The 13,865-nt window shown below is 42.9% G+C and overlaps 1 protein-coding gene across 2 annotated transcripts in view; it reads right to left on the bottom strand.

The window, feature by feature from the left end:
* Positions 1-4,781, bottom strand: part of LOC126191331 (lysozyme-like) — a 312,485-nt gene extending 307,704 nt beyond the window's left edge. For both annotated transcript variants that reach the window (XM_049932165.1, XM_049932164.1), the window contains exon 1: positions 4,686-4,781. The gene's annotated coding sequence lies outside the window, so the exon portion shown is untranslated. The remainder of the gene's footprint in view (positions 1-4,685) is intronic.
* Between the last annotated feature and the right edge of the window lie 9,084 nt (positions 4,782-13,865).

Consider the following 13,865-nt stretch of genomic DNA (forward strand, 5'->3'; position numbering starts at 1 on the left):
GGCTTCCTCTCCTACTGGGTTGGCTCTCTTGCCAACCCACAACATAAATATTATTAACATAAGAACGGAAGTCAGGATTATACTACAAACATAGAGGATGTAGATGAAGACGAAATGGGAGATAAGATACTGCGTGAAGAGTTTGACAGAGCACTGAAAGACCTGAGTCGAAACAAGGCCCCGGGAGTAGACAACATTCCATTTGAACTACTGATAGCCTCGGGAGAGCCAGTCATGACAAAACTCTACCATCTGGTGAGCACGATGTATGAGACAGGCGAAATACCCTCAGACTTCAAGAAGAATATAATAATTCCAATCCCAAAGAAACCAGGTGTTGACAGATGTGAAAATTACAGAACTATCAATTTAATAAGTCACAGCTGCAAAATACTAACGCGAATTCTTTACAGACGGATGGAAAAACTGGTAGAAGCCGACCTCGGGGAAGATCAGTTTGGATTCCGTAGAAATGTTGGAACACGTGAGGCAATACTGACCTTACGACTTATCTTGGAAGAAAGATTAAGAAAAGGCAAACCTACGTTTCTAGCATTTGTAGACTTAGAGAAAGCTTTTGACAATGTTAACTGGAATACTCTCTTTCAAATTCTGAAGGTGGCAGGGGTAAAATACAGGGAGCGAAAGGCTATTTACAGTTTGTACAGAAACCAGATGGCAGTTATAAGAGTCGAGGGGCGTGAAAGGGAAGCAGTGGTTGGGAAAGGAGTAAGACAGGGTTGTAGCCTCTCCCCGATGTTATTCAATCTGTATATTGAGCAAGCAGTAAAGGAAACAAAAGAAAAATTCGGAGTAGGTATTAAAATTCATGGAGAAGAAGTAAAAACTTTGAGGTTCGCCGATGACATTGTAATTCTGTCAGAGACAGCAAAGGACTTGGAAGAGCAGTTGAACGGAATGGACAGTGTCTTGAAAGGAGGATATAAGGTGAACATCAACAAAAGCAAAACGAGGATAATGGAATGTAGTCAAATTAAGTCGGGTGATGCAGAGGGAATTAGATTAGGAAATGAGACACTTAAAGTAGTAAAGGAGTTTTGCTATTTAGGGAGTAAAATAACCGATGATGGTCGAAGTAGAGAGGATATAAAATGTAGACTGGCAATGGCAAGGAAAGCGTTTCTCAAGAAGAGAAATTTGTTAACATCGAATATAGATTTAGGTGTCAGGAAGTCGTTTCTGAAAGTATTTGTATGGAGTGTAGCCATGTATGGAAGTGAAACATGGACGATAACTAGTTTGGACAAGAAGAGAATAGAAGCTTTCGAAATGTGGTGCTACAGAAGAATGCTGAAGATAAGGTGGGTAGATTACGTAACTAATGAGGAGGTATTGAATAGGATTGGGGAGAAGAGAAGTTTGTGGCACAACTTGACTAGAAGAAGGGATCGGTTGGTAGGACATGTTTTGAGGCATCAAGGGATCACAAATTTAGCATTGGAGGGCAGTGTGGAGGGTAAAAATCGTAGAGGGAGACCAAGAGATGAATACACTAAGCAGATTCAGAAGGATGTAGGTTGCAGTAGATACTGGGAGATGAAGAAGCTTGCACAGGATAGAGTAGCATGGAGAGCTGCATCAAACCAGTCTCAGGACTGAAGACCACAACAACAACAAACATAGAACCGAATGCCTGTTCATGTGAATGTATGTTCCTCTATTGCTACTAGTGAAACGAACCCCATATAATGTAATCAGTCTGTACAATTTAAGGCTTGTTCTTACTTTGTGTTTACCAAGAGGTAGAAGTTTTCTTTGAAGGACTGCATTGAAACTTAACAATTCTTGCAACACGAAGAGTGTTTAAAAAGTAAGCAGATATTTATAATTTTGTGTGTTTTGTTAGTCCGATTTGCACTACTTTCTCGTCACTGTCTTTGTAAACATGCCTCAAAAGTACGCTTACAATGTTACGCATATTGGGCATTTACTCAGCTGTCAGAAAGGTTACATGTGTTTTGGTAGCATCAACGATTATTTGTTTTGTATAAAAATAAATTAGAGAATCTGTATTAAATTTTGTTATAAGAATGGAATAAAGTGTATGAAGTTTTTAGAAGTGGTAAATATTGCTTTTGGTGAGCCTGTTATGAGTAAACCAAGGGCAGACAAGTGGTATAAACATTTCAAAGCAGGCCTTAAAAGACAGCTGTTTTACAAGCATGGATGAGATTAAAAATGCACAGTTAAGAGACGTGTAAACTGTCCCGAAGAAACAGCTCCTGAAGTGTTTCGGGAATTGGAAAAAGCACTGGCATAAGTGTATAGCATGTATTGGGGAATATTTTGAAGAGGATAACATTACTGTAGATTAACAAATAAAAGTTCTTACCAAAAAATAAAAATGAATATGTGAAAGCACCTCGAATATCAAGCTTTTTGCTTAGAAGTCCAGAATCGGTGTAGACGTTACGAAAGTAATTTCAGCAGTGTTTAGAATAGCTATTGCGCACATGTTTTAAGCAATATGTCTTAGGATCAGGTGAATAGTGACCGAGATACAGATATAGTGTTCCACAAGTATCAAAGGTTTTACGTGATTTTGAAACTGTCTATAACGATGGGTTTCCTCCCAAAATTATTAGTTTTCCTTGGTGGCGTTTCCAGTAAACCATGCGACTTATTTTTCCGTTCCGTACTTATGTGTCCTATTGGGTGAGGCTGACGTTTGCATGGATTTCAGCCCTTTAATTGGGACTGGTAATATTAGCAACAGTTCTTTTTGGGCCGCCTCTTTAATACAAACTGTAATAACATTAGAGAGAATCGAACGCTCGTTACTCCGCAAATACCTCTTCTTCCTAGTATTCTGCATATTTTCTTGCAATGCTAGACGATTATCCATAACTTCCGGATATCTACATCTACATCTACATCTACATGACTGCTCTGCAATTCACATTTAAGCGCTTCGGAGAGGGTTCATCGAACCACAATCATACTACCTCTCTACCATTCCACTCCCGAACAGCGCGCGGGAAAAACGAACACCTAAACCTTTCTGTTCGAGCTCTGATTTCTCTTATATTATTTTGATGATCATTCCTACCTACGTAGGTTGGGCTCAACAAAATATTTTCGCATTCGGAAGAGAAAGTTGGTGACTGAAATTTCGTAAATAGATCTCGCCGCGACGAAAAACGTCTTTGCTTTAATGACTTCCATCCCAACTCGCTTATCATATCTGCCACACTCTCTCCCCTATTACGTGATAATACAAAACGAGCTGCCCTTTTTTGCACCCTTTCGATGTCCTCCGGCAATCCCACCTGGTAAGGATCCCACACCGCGCAGCAATATTCTAACAGAGGACGAACGAGTGTAGTGTAAGCTGTCTCTTTAGTGGACTTGTTGCATCTTCTAAGTGTCCTGCCAATGAAACGCAACCTTTGGCTCGCCTTCCCCACAATATTATCTATGTGGTCTTTCCAACTGAAGTTGTTCGTAATTTTAACACCCAGGTACTTAGTTGAATTGACAGCCTTGAGAATTGTATTATTTATCGAGTAACCGAATTCCAACGGATTTCTTTTGGAAGTCATGTGGATCACCTCACACTTTTCGTTATTTAGCGTCAACTGCCACCTGCCACACCATACAGGAATCTTTTCTAAATCGCTTTGCAACTGATACTGGTCTGCGGATGACCTTACTGGACGGTAAATTACAGCATCATCTGCGAACAACCTAAGAGAACTGCTGACCCAGGTCATTTACATAGATCAGCAACAGCAGAGGTCCCAGGACGCTTCCCTGGGGAACACCTGATATCACATCAGTTTTACTCGATGATTTGCCGTCTATTACTACGAACTGCGACCTTCCTGACAGGAAATCACGAATCCAGTCGCAAACTGAGACGATACCTCATAGGCCCGCAGCTTGATTAGAAGTCGCTTGTGAGGAACGGTGTCAAAAGCTTTCCGTAAATCTAGAAATACGGAATCAACTTGAGAGCCCCTGTCGATAGCGGCCATTACTTCGTGCGAACAAAGAGCTAGCTGCGTTGCGCAAGAACGATATTTTCTGAAACCATGCGGATTACGTATCAATAGATCGTTCCCTTCGAGGTGATTCATAATGTTTGAATACAGTATATGCTGCAAAACCCTACTGCAAACCGACGTCAATGATATAGCTCTGTAGTTCGATGGATTACTCCTACTTCCCTTCTTAAACACTGGTGCGACCTGCGCAATTTTCCAATCTGTAGGTACAGATCTATCGGTGAGCGAGCGGTTGTATATGATTGCTAAGTAGGGAGCTATTATATCAGCGTAATCTGAAAGGAACCTAATCGGTATGCAATCTGGACCTGAAGACTTGCCCGTATCAAGCGATTTGAGTTGCTTCGCAACCCCTATGGTATCTACTTCTAAGAAACTCATGCTAGCAGCTGTTCGTGTTTCAAATTCTGTATCGAAGTACATCAATAGGCATACAAAGTTAACTCACAGACACTGGCAAGTAAGATCCCACGAACAGAAACGACGTATGTCACTGCACGCCGATCTACACCGCTAGACCGATAACGGGCAACAGATTTTGGATGTCCCTGTAGGCCGGTGGCATCGTTCTTGCCCCACCAAAAGCGCTGCTCGCTCTTGAGTTCACAGACTATAGGAGATAGGTCAGTAGCGAGAATGAGGCACTGCGGTACGTACCAGGTCAGGGCGGTGAAGTCGGCGCGTGGCTGCTGTGTGACGTGTCGAGTCGCCGGCGTCGGCGTCGCTTTTGTGTGGCTCGGCTGCTGTTCTGCGGGCGGGAAGGGGGTCCGGCGGGGGGGAGGGGGGAGAGGAACGGTTGGGGGGGGGGGGGGGAGTTGCCCGTGGCGTCAGGCTTCATGTCGGCCGAAAAGCACCCGTGACCTTGCCGGCCTCGGTTCAGTCCGCTACGTTACGTTGCAACCGCGTATCGGATAATAGCCGGCGATGGTTGGCTTATCCCACGCCACACTTCACAGCTAGCTCGTTTTTTGTTCCGATTTGCGTATTATCTCCCGATCCTCTTTTTTTTCTGTGTACAGTTCTTCCCCGCCAGACAGCTGCCGAGATGAGCGAAGCGGAACATTGGCCCCGACTCGATTACAAGCGTGACATTCTCTCTCTCTCTCTCGGAGAAGTTGTACCTGTACAACTAACCTGCTCATTAGACTTGGCCACTGTTCCTATGTTTCGATACAGTGTATCGATACGTGGAACTGTTTCAGTGTTTCGGAACGGCTGTGGTTCACTGTTTCGAAACAGTGGTGTTTCATTCCGTCCCTGTCTCGGATAACCGGACCAGATTCGATCTCGAGGCAGCCACAGAAACTGTATCGTTGTTTCAAAATAAGGCTGTTTCAGTCCACCTGTGCTTGGAACGGACTAATTGTATCGAAACAGTGATGTTTCATTCCGGTCTGTGTCGGACGAGATTCGGGCTCGGCACAGGTACTGAAACACAACATACCACTTCATGAAACACTTTCAAGAGCGTCGAAATCTTTTTGACAAGCAATAGCATGAAGCTTAAGATATCCGAAAATAAAGCTTCGTCTCTAGCTGACTGTCCTATTTCGAAATGGCGTAACATCTGCTTTATAAACACTAACCAAACAATAAAACAACGCATACTATTCACATTCAAAATAATAAATATGCGAAAATGATCCAGTTAAATTACCCTTTTTTTTTATAACACATGCTTCTCTGTTCATGTACAGTAATCATATTAAGCAGCGCAAATAAGCCTACAACATTTTGAATAAAAAAAAGGCGCAGAGTGATAGTTATTAGACATATACATAAATTTCATGTAGGCATAATTGCAAGCAATCTGTTTGACATATCACTGATAGTGTAATGGTGAACGGGAAGGGCTGGGAAGCATGGTGAATTTATAGTAACGGTTCGAAACACCTTGAAAGACAAAGTTTTTTCTGTTATATTTTGTTATTTATTAGAATTATTTGGCGTTATTTGTGAATCTTTAGTCACTGTGCCTATTATCCACAATGCTTCCATTTGTGTGCATGGAAATTAGCGGGATGGGTATATTACCCATACAAACGGAATGTGCGAATCTCTGTAGCATATCCGTTGTTTCTGCAGTTTGCTCCCACCTGCAGTTCCGTTCGTGGTGGTTCTTCTGTCTTGAGGTATGGCTGTCCTCAGTCAATTGAAAAGTATGAAAGTCACACGACACGAAAGCAACGCATTTGCTGCAGGAAATACGAAACTGCCAAGACACCTAAGTGAAAGTTTAATACTTTCTGCGATATGATTAGCGCTCTCGCACCTCATTTTTTTAATATGGACATACTTACACAGTAGACATTCAAGATGATAAAATGTGTAGGTTTATTAGATTACAAAACACAAACTGTTTCACTGTTTCGAAACAGCGTATCAAAACAATACATAGTACTGTTTCATTTGTTTCGAAACAGTTACGTGTTTCAGTTTGCCCATCTCTACTTCTCACCAGTTTCTCTAAGAGGTGCGACCCCATTGAGGAGGTTCCGTTCGATGCAGACTCGAAATAATCGTACTCCGTCCTACTTACAGGCGAGCATCAATCACAGTGTTTTACTAGGTTCATTCATGAGTATTTGGGTGAACGGGGCGGGCAGAATCAGGATTACAGCACCGGAAAGATCCGAAATTTGATTCTATAATTGAAATATACAGTTTCTTTCAAAAATATTCACTGTACGTCACAATACCATATATGTCCTGGATGTTAGAAACATGAAGTGAATTTTAACATACGCATCGAAAGCTAAAGCTTACATTGGCGCCAGTGTTCAATTGTTGGATCAAGCCTCTAGGGATCTCTCCCTGGCGCGGCTAGCTGGCGCGTTCATCTGGCTTTTTCCACAACTGTGAGAACGTTCCGAACGGTTCGTTTTGTAAGTAGGGTTAGGTTTTTATGTTGGTAACGTCACCTAGCGCTCTGTACGAAAATCACTGGCTGTGCTGGGTGCAGTCTGTGGCTGGTGGGCATTGTTAAAATAGTCGCTATTGTAGTGTTGGGCAGTTGGCTGTTAACAGCGCGTAGGGTTGCGCAGTTGGAGGTGAGCCGCCAACAGTGATGGATGTGGGGAGAGAGATGGCGGAATTTTGAGAGCGGACGATCTGGACGTGTGTCCATCAGAAAGAGAAAATTTGTAATATTGGATATCGTGGACTGATATATATTATGACTTTTGAACACTATTAAGGTAAGCCAATCGGTGGGGCCGAGCGGTTCTAGGCGCTACAGTCTGGAACCGCGCGACCGCTACGGGCACAGGTTCGAATGCTGCCTCGGGCATGGATGTGTGTGATGTCCTTAGGTTAGTTAGGCTTAAGTAGTTCTAAGTTCTAGGGGACTGATGACCTTTAGAAGTTAAGTCCCATAGTGCTCAGAGACATTTTTGAACTATTAAGGTAAATACATTGTTCTCTATCAAAATCTCTCATTTGCTAACTATGCCTATCAGTAGTTAGTGCCTTCAGTAGTTTTGAATCTTTTATTTAGCTGGCAGTAGTGGCGCTCGCTGTATTGCAGTAGTTCGAGTAGCGAAGATTTTTGTGAGGTAAGTGTTTCATGAGGGGTATAGATTATTGTTAGTCAGGGCCATTCTTTTGTAGGGATTATTGAAAGTCAGATTGCACTGCGCTAAAAATATTGTGTGTCAGTTTGGTGATGATCAGAATAGGTAAAGAGCGAAATGTCTGAGTACGTTCAGTTCTGCTCAGCTGTTTGAAAATCAAATAATGTAAGAGGTGTATCAGCAAAGTAATTCTATAATTTTTCTTAGGCGGCGTTTCAGTTTTTCAACACGGTAGAGCACTACCGCACTGTTGTTGGTTCAAGCCTCTAGGAATCACTCCCTGGCGCAGCTAGCTCGCTCGTTCGTATGGTTTTTTTCACAATTGTGAGAACGTTCCGAACGGTTCATTTTTCAACACGGTAGAGCGCTACCGCACTGACGCCTGTAGATAAAGAGCATTCCATAGCGATGAGCTGCCTCAGTGCCAATCAACCCGCAAGCGGCGTACAGATCTCGCATCGTACCATAGGCCTACACGATCGGCTCATCTCTCGCTATTTGATTGTCCTTACGCTTTGTGAAGGTTCTTGAAAGAAATCATGTTTACGCCAGTGACTGTTAAACTTTCTATTTCCACTATTGCAATTTCGGCCTTAGGCCATTATCAAGTGCAAATATTTTGGCTTTAAGCCATGTCTACTTTATACAAGCTGACACATATATATGTCGTTGTCATTTGCTGTTACAGACATTCGTAACTTTGTGAAGGTTTAAAAAGAAACGCCATCTATGCAGCAATCAATGCAAAAACTTTGGGTGAATCGTGACTCTGCCAAGTAATGGCAGTGATTCAGTAACTCCAGACAATGCTGCACAAACAGGGACCGCGTCTGACTAACGTCTTCTTGCTCTTGTTAGTCCGCTGGAGGATCCATTGAACTTAGGTGCTAATTAAATGAAAACTTTTGTCCTAAAGGTAAATGTAAAAAGTGCCTCAAAGTTGTATGTGCTTGAATGCAAAAAATACACTACTGGCCGTTAAAATTGCTACACCAAGAAGAAATGCAGATGATAAACGGGTATACATTAGGACAAATATATTATACTAGAACTGACATGTGATTACAAAAAAATGGTTCAAATGGCTCTGAGCACTATGGGACTTCGTCTAAGGTCATCAGTGCCATAGAACTTAGAACTACTTAAACCTAACTAACCTAGGGACATCACACACATCCATGCTCGAGGCAGGATTCGAACCTGCGACCGTAGCGGTCGCGCGGTTCCAGACTGTAGCGCCTTTAACCGCTTGGCCACTCTGGCCGGCCTCATGTGATTATATTTTCACACAATTTGGGTGCATAGATCCTGAGAAATCAGTACCCAGAACAACCACCTCTTGCCGTACTAACGGCCTTCATACGCCTGGGCATTGAGACAAACAGAGCTTGGATGGCGTGTACGGGTACAGCTGCCCATGCAGCTTCAACACGATACCACAGAGTAGTGACTGGCGTATTGTGACGAACCAGTTGCTCGGCCACCATTGACCAGACGTTCTCAATTGGTGAGAGATCTGGAGAATGTGCTGGCCAGGGCAGCAGTCGAACATTATCCAGAAAGGCCCGTACAGGACCTGCAACATTCGATCGTAAATTATCCTGCTGAAATGTAGGGTTTCGCAGGGACTGAATAAAGGGTAGAGCCACGGGTCGTAACACACCTGCAAATGTAGCGTCCACTGTTCAAAGTGCCGTCGATGCGAACAAGAGGTGACCGAGACGTGTAACCAATGGCACCCTACACTATCACGCCGGGTGATACGCCAGTATGGCGATGATTAAAATACACCTTCCAATGTGCGTTCACCGCGATGTCGCCAAACACGTATGCGACCATCATGATGCTGTAAACAGAACCTGGATTCATCCGAAAAAATGACGTTTTGCCATTCGTGCACCAAGGTTCGTCGTTGAGTGCACCATCGCAGGCGCTCCTGTCTGTGATGCAGCGTCATGGGTAACCGCAGCCATGATCTCCGAGCTGATAGTCAATGCTGCTGCAAACGTCGTCGAACTGTTCTTGCAGATGGTTGTTGTCTTGCAAACGTCCCCATCTGTTGACTCAGGGAGCGAGACGTGGCTGCACGATCCGTTACAGCCATGCGGATAAGATGCCTGTCATCTCGACTGTTAGTGATACGAGGCTGTTGGGATCCAGCACGGTGTTGCGTATTACCCTCCTGAACCCACCGATTCCATATTCTGCCAACAGTCATTGGATCTCAACCAACGCGAGCAGCAATGTCGCGATACGAAAAACCGCAATCGCGATAGGCTACAATCCGACCTTTATCAAAGTCGGAAACGTGATGGTACGCATTTCTCCTCCTTACGCGAGGCATGACAACAACGTTTCACCAGGCAACGCCGGTCAACTGCTGTTTGTGTATGAGAAATCGGTTGGAAACTTTCCTCATGTCAACACGTTGTTGGTGTTGCCTAAGGACGTCAACCTTGTGTGAATGCTCTGAAAAGCTAATCATTTGCATATCACAGCATCTTCTTCCTGTCGGTTAAATTTCGCCTCTGTAGCACGTCATCTTCGTGCTGTAGCAATTTTAATGGCCAGTAGTGTATATCCTTGGAAAAGTGGATCTTTTTTAAATTATACTTTTTAGTTGCATGCATAAGGTGAAAAGAATGTAACCAAAGTTTCTATTTTCACTGATGTACAAGATATAGTCTTGCGAAGTCTGAAGAATCTTTTTGTGAAACCTAGTATTGTTCACCAAAGATTTACCTAAACTTAAGCAAACAATTAAGTGCCAGTGAAACTGCGAGAAAAGAGTCCAATATTATTGGTTGTGAGGTTTCACAGGTTCACAAAGAACAACATTAAGAAATGAGCACCTTCTGACATTTTAAAGCAACAAGAGAAACCTCATTCTCTTAAAGGCTGGCCGGCTGCTGTGGCCGAGCGGTTCTACGCGCTTCAGTCCGGAACCACGCTGCTGCTACCTTCGCAGGTTAGAATCCTGCCTCGGGCATGGATGTGTGTGATGTCCCTAGGTTAGTTAGGTGTAAGTAGTTCTAAGTCTAGGGGGCTGATGACCTCAGATGTTACGTCCCATAGTGCTTAGAGCCATTTGAACCATCTTAAAGGCTATTTAGTTAAATTAAATGTTTTTATTTTGTTACACACACACCGCGTATGACATTTGTACCATTGCCTAGTACACACGGATTAGAACATTTTCACACTAGACGTGCAAAAAATAAAATACAAAACTATTTCTACATAGATGTGCTTGATCTAGACTATAACAGATTCAAGAGACCAAGCAAGTGTCCTTTGACATTCAACATACGTAAGTGTGCATGACGTACCAGCTATCGATGGTCTTTGATTTATCGTAAGTGGTCAGATTTTAATTCATTCTCAACCTGGACGAACTTGCATGCGCCTATTAGAATCATCAATCCAAGTGGACTCCACACAGATGGGCCTAAAAGTTCACATCCCATGGCGGTTTAAAACTGATTCAGTTAACCAGCCCTGGATACTCTTTCCAGTTATCTGCGTCCGTATTCAGCGTGAGGAGAAATCATGACTACCACAACTGCTAAAAATTTCCGCTTCCACGGAAGCTACAGCTCTTTCTAGGAATAAACAGTGTGTCACTTTGACGTAAATATTTTAATAACGAGTGTTCCTCTTCAACATAAAACTTCAACCAAGCAAGTACATCAATAAATTCACTCTACAAAGTCCACATGTCAAGAATTTCAGTAAATTAATAGCGATATATTCTTCCCATTCTTATACAGATATCGCGCCAAATGCCGTAGCTTTCAGTAATATTTCAATTCAAAGTCGAATCAAGTAAACATAATCTGGTGCGCACAGGCAATACAAGATATGTCTCTAGACAAGAACAATATAAGACTGGTTTTTGACAATATTTTTTTAAATATTTTCCGATGAACGCAGCTAAAGTCGGAAGTTCCGTGACGACAGCTGCATTCTCGTTCCGCTGTAGTGCAGCCGCTTCCAACGGCCAGTTATCTACCGGTCGCGTCAGTGGCAGCGTAGCTGGAGCAATTACAATTTTCTGGATCAGTTTTTTGCCACTTAATACGCGGAAAACCCCACACTCTACAGTTCTCCGGCCTGTCATCATTCGTGTTATTAAAACCTGCGTACTAGATTGCTTATTCAGATACTTTAAAAATAGGTCATTGCGGTCGATATAAGAGAACCGTCACTGATGTAGTCGTTACGGTTCCTTTATTATGTAAATCGCTGAAATTAAATGAAACTAATTTTGTGAGAGTGTAATAAGAAAATTGAAGGTTATCGCAGTTGAACCAGCACTATTAGGGGCCCAAAATCAAAGTCCCCTGGAAATATTATATGATCGCCTAAAAATCATGACTCGGGCCGTAGAATAACTTGAGTGCCTAATGTACGTTCCGCTCCCTGTGAATATGCCAAGAATACTTTCTGATAAATTAATTAATGTTAACTGTTAATAAAACTGAACACTCCACTCGACTGAAGATAAGTAATCACACTGTCACACATACGCTCTCACTACGTAAAGGAGAATGACCATCTAATGAGAACAAATGAAACCAAATATTCTTTGAAGAAAAAGACAAGACACTGCGCCTTGTAAAATTGACCGATTGTGTATTTCAAATCCATGATAGTAATGTTAATTGTAGTCCTAGCCAGGAACTTAAAATACGTCAGTCGAAAATAGACATAAATGGACGACTGACTCTGTGCGATGAATTTCAGTCTTCGTTCTCCTGTAAGCGACGGCTGGCAGTGGTCGCCGTGTCTGTTGCTCAATTACGGTAGTCCTGCGACTCCACATCATAACCTTGCCCTTAGTATACTACATCCCTAGGGATGTGATGCAGCCGGGCGGCTCGGACACTGCTTGCTTGCGACAGATTTTCAAAAACTGATTAATAAAGATATGTTATCCCTCTCGGTGCACTTCCCTCATTACTCAGAAAATGTTCGAAATTAATTTCACGATGTTTTAGATTTGGGATTAATATTTTTTGTGGGAATAAACAAACGGATATAACTGAACTGTTAGACAACCCATTTCTACATCTACATCTACATCTATACTCCTTAAGCCACCTGACGGTGTGTGGCGGAGGGTACCTTGAGTACCTCTATCGGTTCTCCCTTTTATTCCAGTCTCGTATTGTTCGTGGAAAGAAAGATTGTCGGTATGCCTCTGTGTGGACTCTAATCTCTCTGATTTTATCCTCATGGTTTCTTCGCGAGATATACGTAGGAGGAAGCAATATACTGCTTGACTCCTCCGTGAAGGTATGTTCTCGAAACTTCAACAAAAGCCCGTACCGAGCTACTGAGCGTCTCTCTTGCAGAGTCTTCCGCCGGTGTTTATCTATCATCTCCGTAACGCTTTCGCGATTACTAAATAATCCTGTAACGAAGCGCGCTGCTCTCCGTTGGATCTTCTCTATCTCTTCTATCAACCCTATCTGGTACGGATCCCACACTTGTGAGCAATATTCAAGCAGTGCGCGAACAAGTGTACTGTAACTTACTTCCTTTGTTTTCGGATTGCATTTCCTTAGGGTTCTTCCAATGAATCTCAGTCTGGCATCTGCTTTTTATGGTCATTCCATTTTAAATCACTCCTAATGCCTACTCCCAGATAATTTATGAAATCAGTTGCTGATCTGCTATATTGTAGCTAAATGATAAGGGATCTTTCTTTCTATGTATTCGCAGCACATTACACTTGTCTACACTGAGATTCAATTGCCATTCCCTGAACCATGCGTCAATTCGTTGCGGATCCTCCTGCATTTCAGTACAATTTTCCATTGTTACAACCTCTCGATATACCACAACATCATCCGCAAAAAGGCTCAGTGAACTTCCGATGTTATCCACAAGGTCATTTATGTACAGGGCTATTACAAATGATTGAACCGATTTCATAAATTCACTGTAGCTCCATTCATTGACATATGGTCACGACACACTACAGATACGTAGAAAAACTCAAAGTTTTGTTCGGCTGAAGCCGCACTTCAGGTTTCTGCCGCCAGAGCGCTCGAGAGCGCAGTGAGACAAAATGGCGACAGGAGCCGAGAAAGCGTATGTCGTGCTTGAAATGCACTCACATCAGTCAGTCACAACAGTGCAACGACACTTCAGGACGAAGTTCAACAAACATCCACCAACTGCTAACTCCATTCGGCGATGGTATGCGCAGTTTAAAGCTTCTGGATGCCTCTGTAAGGGGAAATCAACGGGTCGGCCT

This window comes from Schistocerca cancellata, chromosome 6 (assembly GCF_023864275.1).
Source record: "Schistocerca cancellata isolate TAMUIC-IGC-003103 chromosome 6, iqSchCanc2.1, whole genome shotgun sequence".
NCBI lineage: Eukaryota > Metazoa > Arthropoda > Insecta > Orthoptera > Acrididae > Schistocerca > Schistocerca cancellata.